Here is a 15,305-nt window from a genome sequence, read left to right on the forward strand (position 1 = left end):
CATATAAATAAAATTGAATTGAATTGAATAGGGCAGCACGGTGGCACGGTGGTTAGCACTGTTGCCGCACAGCAAGAAGGTCCTGAGTTCAATTCCACCATCAGGCCGGGGTCTTTCTGTGTGGAGTTTGCATGTTCTCCCCGTGTTTGCGTGGGTTCTCTCTGGGTACTCCGGCTTCCTCCCACCGTCCAAAGACATGCAGCTTGTGGGGATAGGTTAATTGGATAATTCAAATTGCCACTAGGTGTGAATGTGCGAGTGAATCTGAGTGTGAATGGTTGTCTGTCCCTATGTGTTAGCCCTGCGACAGACTGGCGACCTGTCCAGGGTGTACCCCGCCTCTCGCCCTATGACAGCTGGGATAGGCTCCAGCGCCCCCCGTGACCCTGAAAAGGATAAGCGGTAGCGAATGGATGGATGGATTGAATAGAAAAACAGTTTTTAACCACTGAGTCAATTTACTCGTCGAACTTAAAGCCAGAGTCAAATATTACACAAAAGGGCTTCAAATGGGTGGAGAGAGGCTTTGAAGGCTTCACAAAAATTGTTAGCAGTGAAGGAATTATTATAACACGATCAGTTGAAAGGTGGGTCGTTACAGGAAAGACATAGCAGCGCTTGAAAAATGAAAACTATCAAAAATGAACTGTTCATGCCCACTGACATTGACTGCAGTTCAAAACTGACAAAGTGAAATGCTGATGTAAACTGAAGACACCTTTGTTTTCTCAGCTTGTTTTCTCGCCTGACTGAGACGGCTGAATGCTTCCTGGCTTTTTGGATTGTTGTCTCTGGGGTTAGCCCAGGGCCCTTTAGGTGTACTAATGATTAGAGAGCAGAGAGGGCAGTGAGGAGGATGGGAGTTCATAAGAGTCAGGCAAGTTTGGTGTGACAGCTAAAGTTTGGCTGAAACTGGCTCACGCAACAGACAAAATTCCCAAATAAAACAGAAAATTCACTAAAGAATGAGCAGAAAAAGAAAAGAATGAAGGCGTTGCTATCAAAGTCAAAGTCCAGACCTTAAACCTGATTGAAATTCTTTAGCAAGATCTTGACAAAACTGTACATACCCTTAATTAACTGAAAGTCATAAAGAACAGTATGCTGACATTCCTCAAGTTATTGCTGCTGAAGGTGGTTCTATAAGATACTGAGTGAATGAGCTTCCCCGGCCTCAACAGAGTGCTGTGAAAACTTTCACATGACTGTAGGAATGGGACAAATGTGAAATGGCCTTACCAATGTGCCTGTTAGAAACAATTCAACAAGCACTGGATCATTTTCAGGTGAGCAAGCAGTTTCCCATTTTCCACATTAAAGCGCTCTTACTCTTTCACTGCCATGTGAAAGAAAGAGAAAAACAGGACTACCCTTTTCAAAAATAGTGTAAGATCACATCACTGATGTGAGAAGCTGTTTGTGACTCAGCAGGTGTTAAAATGATCTGGATGGAAAATAACATCATTGTAGTAATAAAATCAGTTAAGAGAGCTCAAACACATGACACAACTGAGTGGCTTAATGAAAAAACTTTAGATTATTTCACAATACCAAGAGTTCTCTAAAGGTCAAAAGCAGAATCTCAGGTCAGTAAGTCATGTCTGTGATTGTTAGAAGAGTCTTTCCTGTTATTTCTCTGCTTTCTGTCTTCCTTTCTTAAACATGGGTCAGCTCCTACAATCCAGATTTCCAAGACAGGGTTTCTTTTCCAGAAAACACATGAGAGACAGAGTCAGGTAAGAACATCCAGCAGGCACAGCTAATGGGAAGAGGAGGTGGAGACAAGCAGGCAAGTCCATCAAAAAGTAGAACTGAAAACAGCAAAAGCGACGCATGAGTAACGTTCTGGTGAAAGCCTGACTGAAATGGTACCACTGAATGGTAAACAGGTGCACCTGCCTGGGATGCAAACTGATGGGAGAGAGAAAAGGAGATCAAAAGAGGAGGAAAGGGAGACTGAAAGCAGGTCTGCAATGGAGGACATGGAGACCATGATAATTGCCTTGATATAAAAATATTTATTATCGTTTTCCCGCTAAATGTCGAGATCTGGGCACAGGTAGAGCTCCTAGTCAAAGTACAACAGTTGTGATGGTCCCAGACTCCACTAGGACACTCCACAGTGTCCAAACTCTCTCAAATCCAAACAAAGACTGCTCACCACTCTCCCGTCCCCAGGCAGACCTGAGCACAGGGAAACAGCTCTTTCACAGGTAAGTGGAAACATTAACTTAAGGCTTGGAGCCTGGCTGCACTAACTGATGCAAGACAATGATCCAGTGAGGACTGAACAGGACATCAGGAACAGGTCTGTGATTAAACCAGGTGTTTGGAGGCAAAAGGAGAGTCCTGCTTTTGCTAAACACACATCTACATACAAATGAGTTGGAGAGAGAGAACGTCACAAGAGGAGAGGACTGTGACAAAAAATGCTTTAACTTTGACTTTGGTCAGGTGAAATAAGACACTTTTACATATAAATATTGTGATTAAGCCCAGGTCTGTCTCTTTATATTGTGATTGGTTGGCAGCCAGAACCGAAGAGATGGGCAAATAGGGACAGAGACTGAGAAAACTAAAGCAAGTACAAGTACAGCAGAACTTATAGTATACAGACCTAGGAAGAATCCCAGAGAAGTTTCTGATACTAAAAAAAATGTAGTTAATTTTTAAAAATCCTTTAAAAGTTCTTCAAGCTGAGAACATCTCATTTATTTTACTCTTGTGAAGCCATTTGGCTGTGATAGTCTTTAGTAACAGAGACACTCGCACATCTGCAGTGTGCACCACTGGACAGATAATGAGGATTAATAACATGCCTTAGCAGATCACATCTTCTCCAGACACCGACCCTACATTCAGACTGAAATATTTGATCAGACAATTTTAAGGGCAAAGCAGCCAGTGTTTTTCTCACAGAGGAAATTACTTTGTAGATGAGACTCTCTTCTTGCCTTCTTCCCACAGAATCTGGGTCAGCTTCATCTGCTGTATCAGTGGCCCCTCGATTGAGTCTCTACAGTCTCTTACTGTCTCATCGCATGCTGCACCTCAAACTGGCTGTCTTAGAACGAGTAATTGCCTTTTGAAGGGCAATGCGCTAGCCCAGGAGAATATGTGAGCCAAGTTGAAACCTCAGATTGCACATACAGATGTAATATAACAGACATTTAAGCGGACAACAGCAAAAGAGGAGCAGCTACCACCCAAAGTGTTTGGCTTTATGGAGGTGGCAGAGAGCACTTTCTGTAGCATAAAATACAACCCATACAGTAGGTCTCAATGGCATCAGATACAAAAACAAATTCTTATTAAATACTTTATTTAAACAGGTATTGTCACTGGGTTTGACATCTCTTTCTCAAGATAGACAGCTATTACCATATAAAATAAAATTACGTATTCCACACAATCAAAAATTAAGAAAAACAACGTTAAAAAAAAGCAGGTTGTACATTTGCAATAGCCAGATCAAAGGAAGAGCCACTGGCATATAAAACTGTGTCATCTGCATAAAAATATATAAAACAGTTTTGAAGGCTTTGCTTCAGGCTTTGTGCATGTTGACATAAAAGAAAGCATTTGTACGTCATTTGATTTGTTTGGGGAGATTCAGCTGAACACCACCTACTCAAATCAGAGACATTATCAAAGTCAAAGTCAAAGTTAGCCTTATTGTCAAAGACCATATTTACAATCACACACAGGAATTTGAAACTGCAATGCTCGCATGGCCCTCAGTGTACACTAAAACAATATAAAGATAAAAAGATAAAAATAAAATGGGAGCCTTATGTGCAACACAATACTATACAATCTTATTTAAACAGCAGTGTCCAACACAATTATAGTGATTGTGGGCAAGTTTGTGTGGGAGTGGGGTGGGGCAGTCAGTGAAAAGGCAATGGTGGCAGGTCAGAGTTTTGTATGTTTCACAGGGAAGAAGTGAACGCAGGTCTGCAGTTCGTGTGTGAGAGCAGGGAGTGAATTCAGCATCCTGACAGCCTGATGGTCGAAGCTGTCTCTCAGTCTGCTGGTTCTGGCCAAGAGGCTCTTCAGTCTCCTTCCTGAGCAAACTGAAGAAGCTGTTAGACGGATGAGTGGAGTTACCTGTAATGCAGAGGGCTTTCTGGATGAGTTGGGTGCAGTAGATGTACTGGAGAGAGGAAAGAGAGGTACCTACGATCCTGTCCGCTGCTCTTACTACCCATTGTAACTATGGCAAAATACTCTCAACGGTGCTCATAGTTGGGGTTGAGGCTCTTGCTCTTCCCAGTTTGTGGAGAAAGTAGAGTCACTGTTGGGCTTTACTGACCAGCAATGATGTGTTTTTTGACTAGGAGAGATCTTCTGAGATGTGCACACCCAGGAACTTGGTGCTGCGTACCTTCTCCATAGCAGCACCATTGACAGTGCAACATGTTCAAGATCTATTAAAAAAACCATTAGAATGTATCAGTAAAATTAATTGGTTACATTTTAATGGAAATAAAATTTACTTGATTAGTAAATGTTCAGTTTATATTGGCCATATTTTTCTTAATGATTAACTATTTGAATATATAAGCCCTTGATTTTCTATATTTCATTTGTATTTTATTCACATTTATTGCTTCATATTCATGAGGATCAAGAATCATTTACTTGTGTTATACATTTTCTGTGTCACATTTTCAGTGTGTGTGATTTCCAGTGACAATGCACAGTTAGAATTGGTGTAACTTCACAGTTGAGCGACACTTAGTAGTTTTATTACTATATGACTAAATATTGGCTGCTTATATGAAACATATTCATAAAGCAGAGAGTGTATAGAGCACTTAAAGCATCCTATACAACAAATGATATCGGAGTAAATGTGCAGTCATATTCATTTTGTTCCCACTAGTGCTGTCAGTGTTAATCTGAAATGACGTTAACGCCACAACAGGCAAATCTCCGTTATCGAGTTACCGCGGATCGCCCCGTGCGTGGGGCTGGACTGTGTCAACACCTTAACGAGCAAACTACACAGTAGTTCCCACCCATGTAATTGAGCATTGCGTGGCACATCCGACATACTGTTTTACTTTTGCCCATGACACGCTTACCTTCAGGGTCATACGTCACATGAAGACCAAAATAGTTCCACAGGCCAGATCTGAATGAGGGTGGGGGAGGTTCAATTTGCCATGTTGCAACGAGCTAAGCTTCTGTCTTGCTAGCTTGCGCTGCGCTCAGTGGATCTGCGCTCGACAGTGCAGCCTAGGTGGAGTAGTCAAACGCAGATCCACTGAGCTCTCAACACAGACAGCATTGTCAGAAGAAAAGTTGATAATATAAATTAAAAAATTTGTATTGTTCATATGCGTACCGAACCGAAAGCACTTTATCGAATGGTTCAATATCGGTGCAACCCTTAATAAATAAAAAAATAAAAAAAATAAAAATATATATATATATATATATATTACCAGAACATTGAAATAAGACATGAAATTGATGCTGCACAAAAACTGTTATTCTTGGGCTTTAGCGCACATAGCGGTAAAATTTACATTTTCATTTTAATGAAATATTTTAATGCTTAGTGTGCTCTCATTGCTTTATTTTCATGCACATTAGAAACCTCAACAGGCCTGCCTGAAGTCCAGACCAAAAACATTTGGAGTATAGTGAAACTAAAAATACAACACAGAAGCCCACAGCTGGACTGTTAAGCAGCTGGAATCCTGTATGAGACAGGAAAGGGACAACATTCTTCTCCCAAACAGTCCAGCAAATGATGTCATCAGTCCCAATTTGTGTATTGAAGAAGGGATGTTACATGGCCAATTTTTTTGAGACGTGTTACTATCATTAACTTTAAAGTGAGCAAATATTTTACGTTTATATTTCTTTATATTAGAATGGTGCAAACATTTGACATAACTGTGTTATCTATTGCCCCTGTAAGCAAGCATTAAAAGACATCCATGCACCCTTTACCCCCACTCTTGCTAATGTATATGTTGCACTGCCATTGTCATTAATTCTGAAGGAAACTTTGGTGACTGTCATGTAATGCACATGAATTATTGATGGCTCTTTTTTGTTCTGTGACATTTAATTCTAGCCTTTCCATTTGCTATCCCATTTGTCTGTGTTAGCTGCTTTATAGTCACGTCCAGTTTTATTTTAGTAGTAATGTGTGTGTGTGGGGGGGGGAGCTGCTTTGCCTCCTTCCTTGTGATTGTGTGCCTTGCCCTCATAGTCCTTTGTCAGTTGTCAGTGTGCGTTTGCTGTCCGCCTGTCATGTGACGGCCCAGTATCCCTCTTGTCTCCATGTTAATCCCTCTGAGTTTATGCTTTCTTTTCTGGTCCTAGTTGTTAGCTGGGCTTTCTGTTAGACTCTGGGCTTGTTGACTATCCAGCTCAACCTGTTTTGTTAAAGTCACCTTTTTACATCCACCAGCCTGTTGTCTTCAAGTCTGCCTTTGAATTTTACCCTAACACACAGGATAACGTTTCCTAGCATTTCTATGTGGGAGAGTGCTTTTGCAAGTGCTAAGGACACACACATCCAGAACATAAAAGTCACATTCTCACACAATCTATTTGCTATATGATATAGTAGATGTTTGCACCATCATTTAGGGTGCATGTGTACTCAATCAAGTATGACAGGTCCCTCATTTAAACTACACTCTGAAAGTCAGGTTTCAGTGTCTGAGGGGCATTAACAGCAGTACATAGAGCAGCTAGAGTAGATGATGATGTTTAAGATGAATCACTGAAGGCCAGGGAAATTTTAATACATGGTATTAAGACACTATTTATATCCCTCTGTTTGATGTCTTATGTCAGGGAAATGACACAACCTGATCCTTTCAGTGGTTTTAAATCCGGAGCTCCGGTTTTGCATGATGAATAAATTTTAATTTGTGCATTTATTCATTCTCACCTGGTGTTTAAAACCACAGTTCAGGTTTGGATACTCAGTCCTTGAAGTTTGAGTGCCGCAAATGGAGACCATTAATGATACCTGACGGCTACGATCTACAACAGTTACTTGAAATGCAAAATTTGCGCATTTGACATTTCTGTCCAACCTGGAGACACTTGCTTATTGAGTTGCTTGCAGCATAGGAGTGTGCAATACCAGTCAACTCTGGTCAACAAATGACTGGCTCATAGCAAGCATGATCCTCCAACATTATACGGAAATACAAAAATCCTTTTGACTATAATGTTAAGTACAAGTATTTCATTGAGCAAACGCTATGCTGTCTTCACCAGCATATGAATTTGATGACATCACATTCTTAATCTATAGGTTTAATATGATGTTGACCCACACTTTGCAGCCATAATCACTTCAGCTCCTCTAGGAAGGCTTTCCACAAGATAGTAGGAGTGTAGGAGAAGAGCATTTGTCAGGTCAAACACTGATGTTGGATGAAAAGGCCTGGCTCACAGTCTCTGCACTAATTCATCCCAAAGGTGTTCTGTTGGGTTGCGGTCAGGAACCTGCAGCCCAGTCTCGTTCTTCCACACCTAATTTGCTTTGTGTATTTATGGATCTTGCTTTGTGCAGTCATGCATAGTCTTGTTGGAACAGGAAGGGGCCATTCCCAAATTGTTCCCACAAAGTCAGTTCACCAGAACTAAGGGGCTAAGCCCAGCTCCTGAAAAACAACCCCACATCATAATCTCCCCTTCACCAGACTTTAAACTTGGCACAGTGCAGTCAGACAAGTATCGTTCCCCTGGAAATCACCAAACTCAGACTCGTCCATCGAATTGCTAAATGGAGAAACACGATTCGTCACTTCAGCAATCACATTGCCACTGCTCTAGAGTCCAGTGGCGGTGTGCTTCACACCACTGCATCCGATGCTTTGCATTGCACTTGATGATGTAAGGCTTGGATGCATGGAAACCGAGTCCCGCTAATCTGAAGTCCACAAGTTTGGAGATCTGTTGTGATTGACTCCAGAAAGTTGGCAACCTTTCTTTGATTTGACATGGCTTGATGGCTGAGTTGCTGTTGTGCAACCAGTAGAGTCAGCTCTATTGGTTGTACAATAGCTCTACTCTCTCTCTGTTGATATAAGTCAACATAGCTCACCCAACAGTCTCTTTTTTTCTGTCATAGATAAGACACCTTATTTCATTACACTTTGGTCCTGATCTTCACAATGAACAGCATGTATAATGCTTATAATAAATCGAAGCTGCAGTATTGAAAACTTTATCCTCTGTAATTACAAGGCCCATGATTTCTTCAGTGTGTCCTGAGTGTCCACATGCCTGAAACATCTCACCTACCTACAAGGTAACTAGGAGGAATCTTAGTCAGATGCCTGGAAAATGTGTGCAAACCACAGTCCCCAACCCAAATGCACAGGGACCCAATCATCTGGCCCACTTGGGGAAACTCACAGGTATGGCTCTGAGCCTGTGGGATACAATCATACTCACCATTCCAAATTGGAAAAAAGTCCAGCCCCTCTCCAGGTAACTGTTTCTAGAGACTGTTTCAAGTGTTTAACAGTTGCAGATATGCAAACTCTTCACCACCACCATCTAAGGTGGTTAATCATATAAATATTAAATATGCAGTATAACAGCACTGAAGTATATAAGTTGGTCTCTCAGTAACAACTTGCATTACATTCAGGAGTTGCTGAAGTTGCTTCCCTTTTTTTGGCTGATGCTCACTACACTACATACCTGCAGACACAAGAAACACATGGTCATGTGATTACAGCTCATAAAATCACGACTGTCATAAATAACCACATTACTGATAACAGCACAATCTCTGTAACATCCCGTAAACCTTTTAGAAAAATACATTTTTTGGCATTCCTACTTGGACTTACGACAGTGGTCTGATAAGGTACTGCTTTTAAGTCATACAAAAAACTAAATGCAATGCTAAACAAACCTGCCTGCCTCCAGCCTATCTTAAGCAAGAGTCTTCCCATATTTCCTGATTCAGTAAATTCAGTAAAAGGACTAGATGTTATAGTCCCTGATATTGCATTGCTTTAAATGGAGAAAATTTTGAGGGATGGCCATTATGAGGAAGCACACGTCGTTGTGTGCCTCATCTATTTACCCAAGCTAATCTGCCATTTTTGGGGATTAGAGATCTGATCTAGATTATCATATTAAAATTTGGGACACATCATCAGTAGTGGACCTTGGATTCAACGGGTGTTTCGGCCATTATTACTAGACACCCTCATCCAAGGAGGCCCTGCCAGGGTTGATCAGGCCCCAGAGTCACTGGTTTATGTTAAATTGTTATTTCTCTTCTTCTGTTTAGTTTGCTACAGTTTATTTTCTCCTATCTATTCACTGCAACTGAGAAATAATACTTAGCTCTTTTGCATTTATGGAGCCTCACTTCTTCAAAGGGATAGATAAGGTGATAGAGAGAAGTAAGACTAAAGGGACAAGATAGGAGAGAGCAGAGAGGAGAGCCAGAAGGGGGGTGCCTGATCTGGCTTCCCACACCTCCCCGCCGGATCGGGCTGTGCACTCTACCTCCCCACTGCCTCCCAGAAAAGGGAAGAAGAGCAGAGGGGAGAAGAGCAGAACATTTTCTTTTCTCTCGCGGTTAGCTGACAGCCGTAGCTGCCCAAGTGATGTCAGCCCTTTTTAACCATAGCCAGCGACTGGTCCTCTCAGCAGTGTTAGCTAATAGATTAGCTAGATTAGATTGAAACATAGATTCTGCATTCTACATATTTTCCAAAATGATTAAAAACCCTTTTATAAGACACGTCCTGTAACCTGCAGAACATCAGAAACTGACTTATTCTCAGTGCCCACTGGAAGTGTGCCATGTTCTTCTCATCACCCTTGAGAGTAATAAGTGGTTAGAGCCCTGAGTGGACAGATGGCCTGTTGAACTCTAGCTAAACTAAAACCCATCTAGACCAGTACTCTTCAAAGCTTGGCTTCAGCCAGCAGTCAGAACCCAGCTGGTGTTGGTTCTAACCGTGTAATCAGAGGCTAATTTACATCAAGGATGCAAAATGGATCCAATGACAAATATTTAACAGCCAGGCGAGATTAAACACCTGCAGGCATTGGCTGAGTGTTTGATTGATTTCAAACATTTATATATAAGTAAAAACAAACAAAATTTGTTGTAAACAGAAAAAAACCACACACAATCTACATGTTCGAAAAGGAGTAGGATGCAGTTCCTGGCTCGCTTTAATACTGTTTAATAAACGGATCGAATGGTTAAAGCTACAAACCACCTGTTTCTGATTAGACAAAAAACCAAAAGAGATTTATGATGAATATGCTTCATATCCTGTGCATCTTTAACAGCAAGTTATCTGGACATGAATAAGTAATTGGAAAACTGTTGGACCATCCGTCCCATGCATATCAACAACCTACGTAAGTGATCGCAGAGCAAAGATGGACACTTTGGCAAAATCCCCAGAAGCCATCCCCTTTGATGATCGGCACCATGGAAACATACAGTGATTTATCTCCCACTGAGTCCTGGGTGGAAAGCTCATAATTACCAGTGCATTGTGATTAGACTGAAGTTGGGATTATAAGATCCCTCACTCTCACTTCTCTTTCACCTAATCGAATTGACTCATCTTCAGAAATGAGATTTCCATTGATTTCTTTTCCTCTTTCATGTTGCCAGTTATTGAGCTGGACGTCTACATCTTCATTCAGGAAACTGAACAAGAACTCAAGAGGGAAAAAAACACAAATGCTGTCAGAGCTTCAAGCTTAGAGTTTACAACCTTGACAAACGGATACAGTAAAGAATATTTCTGTGTGGCATGAAAGACTCCATCTGCTAGTGTCAAACTAAAGCACACACAACACAACCACAAACACACACACACGCACACACACACACACACACACACACACACACACAACACAACCACAAACACACACACACGCACACACACACACACACACACACACACACACACACACACACACACACACACACACACACACACGCTGTGGTAAACTGCATAGGCAGAGAAAGAAATTTCAGAAGATTGAGCCCCATCAGAATGGAGCAGACCAAATGTGAATCCCCTGCATTATTTATTCACTTATAAATAAGGCAGGGGATTCATACGGTTTTTTCATTTTTTTATTCCAACACTTTACAGATAAACGGAGTTTTAAAAGAGAGGGGATTATGTAAACCCTTTGCTCAGCTTAACGCCATCTGAAATATTCTGCCTCAACAAGCAAATCCTAAAATGCTGCTCTTCTTTTAAAATAAAAAAGAAGCCTAGGGGAGTTATTGTGAGCTGCAGCTGCTTGTTTACATATTTCCACAACTCAGTGCACTTTCTCTGGCGCACATTTTTGCTGTGCAATGCGACTGAGCAGCAATGAAGCAGAGGCTCCGTTGGAGAAAACGCCACAGGCATCTTTAAGGTCACAGATGTTTAATTACAATGATGTTATCGCTAATGAACCAAATTGTCCTTGGCAAGCTGCCATTAACGGCATAATGCTACGACAGCTCTGCTGCCATGGGGCCAGCTCAGAAATCTCAGCAGGCGTTATAATCCTTAAGCTTCCAAGAACAAAAGCAAAGTTTCCAAATTGCTGTATACGCAGGGGAACCTTTACCAGGCATGGGCCTTAAAAGATTTGAGGGTATCAGTCACTCTCACTGTTAGAGATCTCAGATTTCTTGGGTTAATGTGACCTAGGAGTTATTTGAGGAATTCATTTTGTGGTGCAGATTTCCATTTCTTTCCATGATAGGTGACCAGTGTTGGGACTAAGGCGTTAGTTACAGTAACTACGTTATTATTGTGGTAACGAGCACGGTAACTAGTTATTATACCAAAATCAGGAACGCGTTAATTGTTACTGGGATTTAGATAGGCTCGTTATTCGTTACTTCGTGTGGTGGCGGAGCTTCCACAGATTCAGTAACATTAGCAAGTGGTGGAGGCCAGCAGGTGGATGAGGGAAAGGGGAGGCAGGAGGAGGAGAGACCCGAGTGTCAGGTGAACTGAACTTCAGGTAAGAATTTATGACCTGCAGTCTATCTGGGTCAGATATAAACCAAGTTTAGGTGGAGTTTACTTTCGTTGTGCTGACTTTTTCGTACCGCGTACTAGCTAGCATGATGGGGTTTCTATACAGCTGGGTGGGTGCTATGATGTTAGTGAACTTTATTTTGTTCATAAGGTTAATTATTAGAGTTGCCAACCATCCCGTAAAAAATGGAATCGTTCGGTATTCAGAGAAAATATCACGCGTTTGGTATTGAGGTGAAAAGGAACGCAGTTTGTCCCGAACTTCAGCTAGAATGAAAAACAGACAAAGCTGGAGTTATTCCGTTTCTTTACTCTGCAGCTGCCTCTTCTTCTCTCATTCTCCCCCTCCGTCTCCTGTTGCTACTTCAATCATGAAACTGATCAATGATCAGCTGATCGGCTTTTCTCTCTCTCTTCTGTTTGTTTATCGCCCACTTTGCGCCAGAAAGAAGAAACCAGCTGTGGTTGTGTTAAACAACAGCAGCACGTTTAAGCTTGATCAGCTGTTGTTAGAATTTATTTAATATTAATTTCTGGTATCAGCTGACGTTTGCTGGAGCCACAGCTGTAAAAGCTGCTGGTCATGATGTCGGTTTGGATATGTGGTGAGAGGGAAACATGAAGATGAAACCAGGAGATGTCCTTACTGAATCATCAGAGCTGTGATGGAGAAACAGGTTTACCTTTTAGATGACATGAATGAGTTGAAAGGAAGTTATGAACTGTTTCTGAGAAATAACACCAGGATCCTTTTTTTACGTAGCTGGCAGCTGTGCAAGGGCGGGTCTAGCAAAGTGTTGCCAGGGGGGCCAGGTAGGGCATTGACAGGGAAAGGGGGGCACAAAGAAGTACTTTTCTTTCTTATTCTCATTTAAAATATCGAGCTTTTAATAAATATTTATCTGAATCTTACAACAAACGATTGATAGATTGATACATATATACCATCAAGACAGTGTACATCACTGTCACAACAGCGTTTGTTTTTATTCAAAGGCTTTAGGATTTTTCCTATAATGGCGGGCCGGTCAGTCAAAACGCCCGGGCTGATTTTTTGTCCCAGTCCAGCCCTGTAAGCAGCTCGTCTGCAGTCTGGTGTTACCTACATCTTCCTATTCAGAAGGCAGAATTTCCGAGTTCTGAGTACAATCGAAAAGCACCACGACTGCAGTTTTTGTGTTGGATGTAAAAAGCGCACATGATGCTGTGACGTAGGCTAGAATCATGTCGACGATCAACGACGGTCCAGGCGTGGGATTTCTCTTGTGGAAATATGCATATTATTTTTTCCTTTCTATTGGTAGGTGGCACAGTGCACTTGTGGCAAGTAAGCAAGCTAGAAGACTGGCAATCTCGCTGGGTATCCAGTTACGGAAGCAACACATTAACAAGAGAATTCTGAGTAAAACCAAAGTTACTTTCCCTAGTAACTAGTTACTTTGAAAGTAACGGGTATCTTGAAGTAACTGAGTTACTTTTGATAGAAGTAACTAGTAATGTAACTAAGTTACTAATTTAAAGTAACTTACCCAACACTGCAGGTAACTGATGAAGAATGAGTGTTGGGCACCACTGAAGCATAGAATTTGGGTCTAAAACACACTCTTTGAAGTTATTAGAAGATACTGATTTTACTTTTGCTTCTTAGGCAAACTGAAGTTTTCTGTTGTGGGCAAACAATGCAAGGAAGGCCTGATTTACTCTCTGAACTATACTTTCAAATGATTTCTATCTGTAGTCAAAAGTTATAAAAAGTTGGACAGCAAGTTACCGCTTACTATCCAACTTCAGTTGCAGGATGGTTTATATAAATGTCATGGTCCCTGTGCCTCATCAGCTGATCCCGTATTAGGCAACATGTATTTTTGTTGTTTTTGCTCTTTCTCTCTCTCTCTCTCCTGCCGGGGCGGTTCTCATTATGGGCTCCCGCCCCTGGCCCACGCACCTGCCATCTCCACACCTGCTGCCTATCTTCGTAATCCTGAGCACGGTGCTACTCGTCGCTGGATCGTTGAGCTATCAGTGTCAGTCCCCCTGCAGTCAGAAAATTAGAATCTGTGAGTTTCTTTCTGTCAGTCTGTTTCTAACTGGAGTTTCTGTGTACAGATCTTTCCTGGACCCGCCTGCGAGCCAGTGTGTGGCGTGTACGACCTTGTGGTGGAAGAGAGGAGAGAAATTTGGAAACGTTTGGAGTCTGTTCAATCCCCCTCCTTTTCCCTCACGCACCCTGGAACCCTGGACCTCCTCCCTTCCCCCCACTTGCACATGTACATATTATCACCTGGTGTTGTCTTTTTGTAAATAAATTCACTGTCTTCCTTGCAAGGATCTCTGGTCTGCACATGAGTCCGTTTACACCCTGTGACAGTAAAAAGACAAACTCAAAAGAGCATACGCAACAAGAAAAGCTCTCCTGGTCTGTGTGCGGTAGAGTAGAAACACAATCAAACATGGACACAACTCACGTCAATACTCAGGTATTGTATAGATCACTTCTACCATGATCACCCTGTTTGTTGTGAGAGGAATACATTACTTGCAAAATAGGTAATGCATTATATAAGAACTAACATAAAGTGTCATGTAGTGCTAATCTGTTATGATATTTCAGTATTTATTAGTAAAACCACTAATAAACTTGTCATAAATGTGAATATTCTTAACCATCCTGGTTTACTTTGGTATAACTGTGACATAAACATATGCCAGTAAACACACTGATTAATTGGTTAACGATTACTGAATAAACAATAGCTATACTTCTCACAGTGTATAGTGTTACACAGGTCAAAATTCAAAATAGTCTTGAACGATAAATCCATTCACACTCACATTCACAGCTACAGCCAGTTTAGAATCATTAATTAACCTAACATGCATTTCTTTGGATGTGGAGGGAAGCTGGAGGACCTGGAGTAAACCCACTCAATTGCTGGGAGAACATGTAAACTTCACACACAAATGTCCCAGCTGGTTGGTGGATTAGAAACCAGGCATTCTTGCTGTGAGGCAACTGTGCCACCCCTAGTTTTATAACAACTGATTTCACAAAAATCACCAAATATCACTGTTTATGTGCAGCAGCCAAAGCTGAAAGCACAACAGGGATGTCTTATCCAGTTTTACCTTCTACTGGCTGTGATAAAAAAATGGGAGCCACTTTTAAAGAGAGGAGGTCAGGGTGGATGGACGAGTTGACAAAACACTGGGCAAGTGCAGATAAAGGAGATTGTTTCCCATATCGAATCAGCATTGCTTTAACTACAATTTCCATAA

The sequence above is a fragment of the Rhamphochromis sp. 'chilingali' genome (assembly GCF_963969265.1).
Source record: "Rhamphochromis sp. 'chilingali' genome assembly, chromosome: 7".
Lineage (NCBI taxonomy): Eukaryota > Metazoa > Chordata > Actinopteri > Cichliformes > Cichlidae > Rhamphochromis > Rhamphochromis sp. 'chilingali'.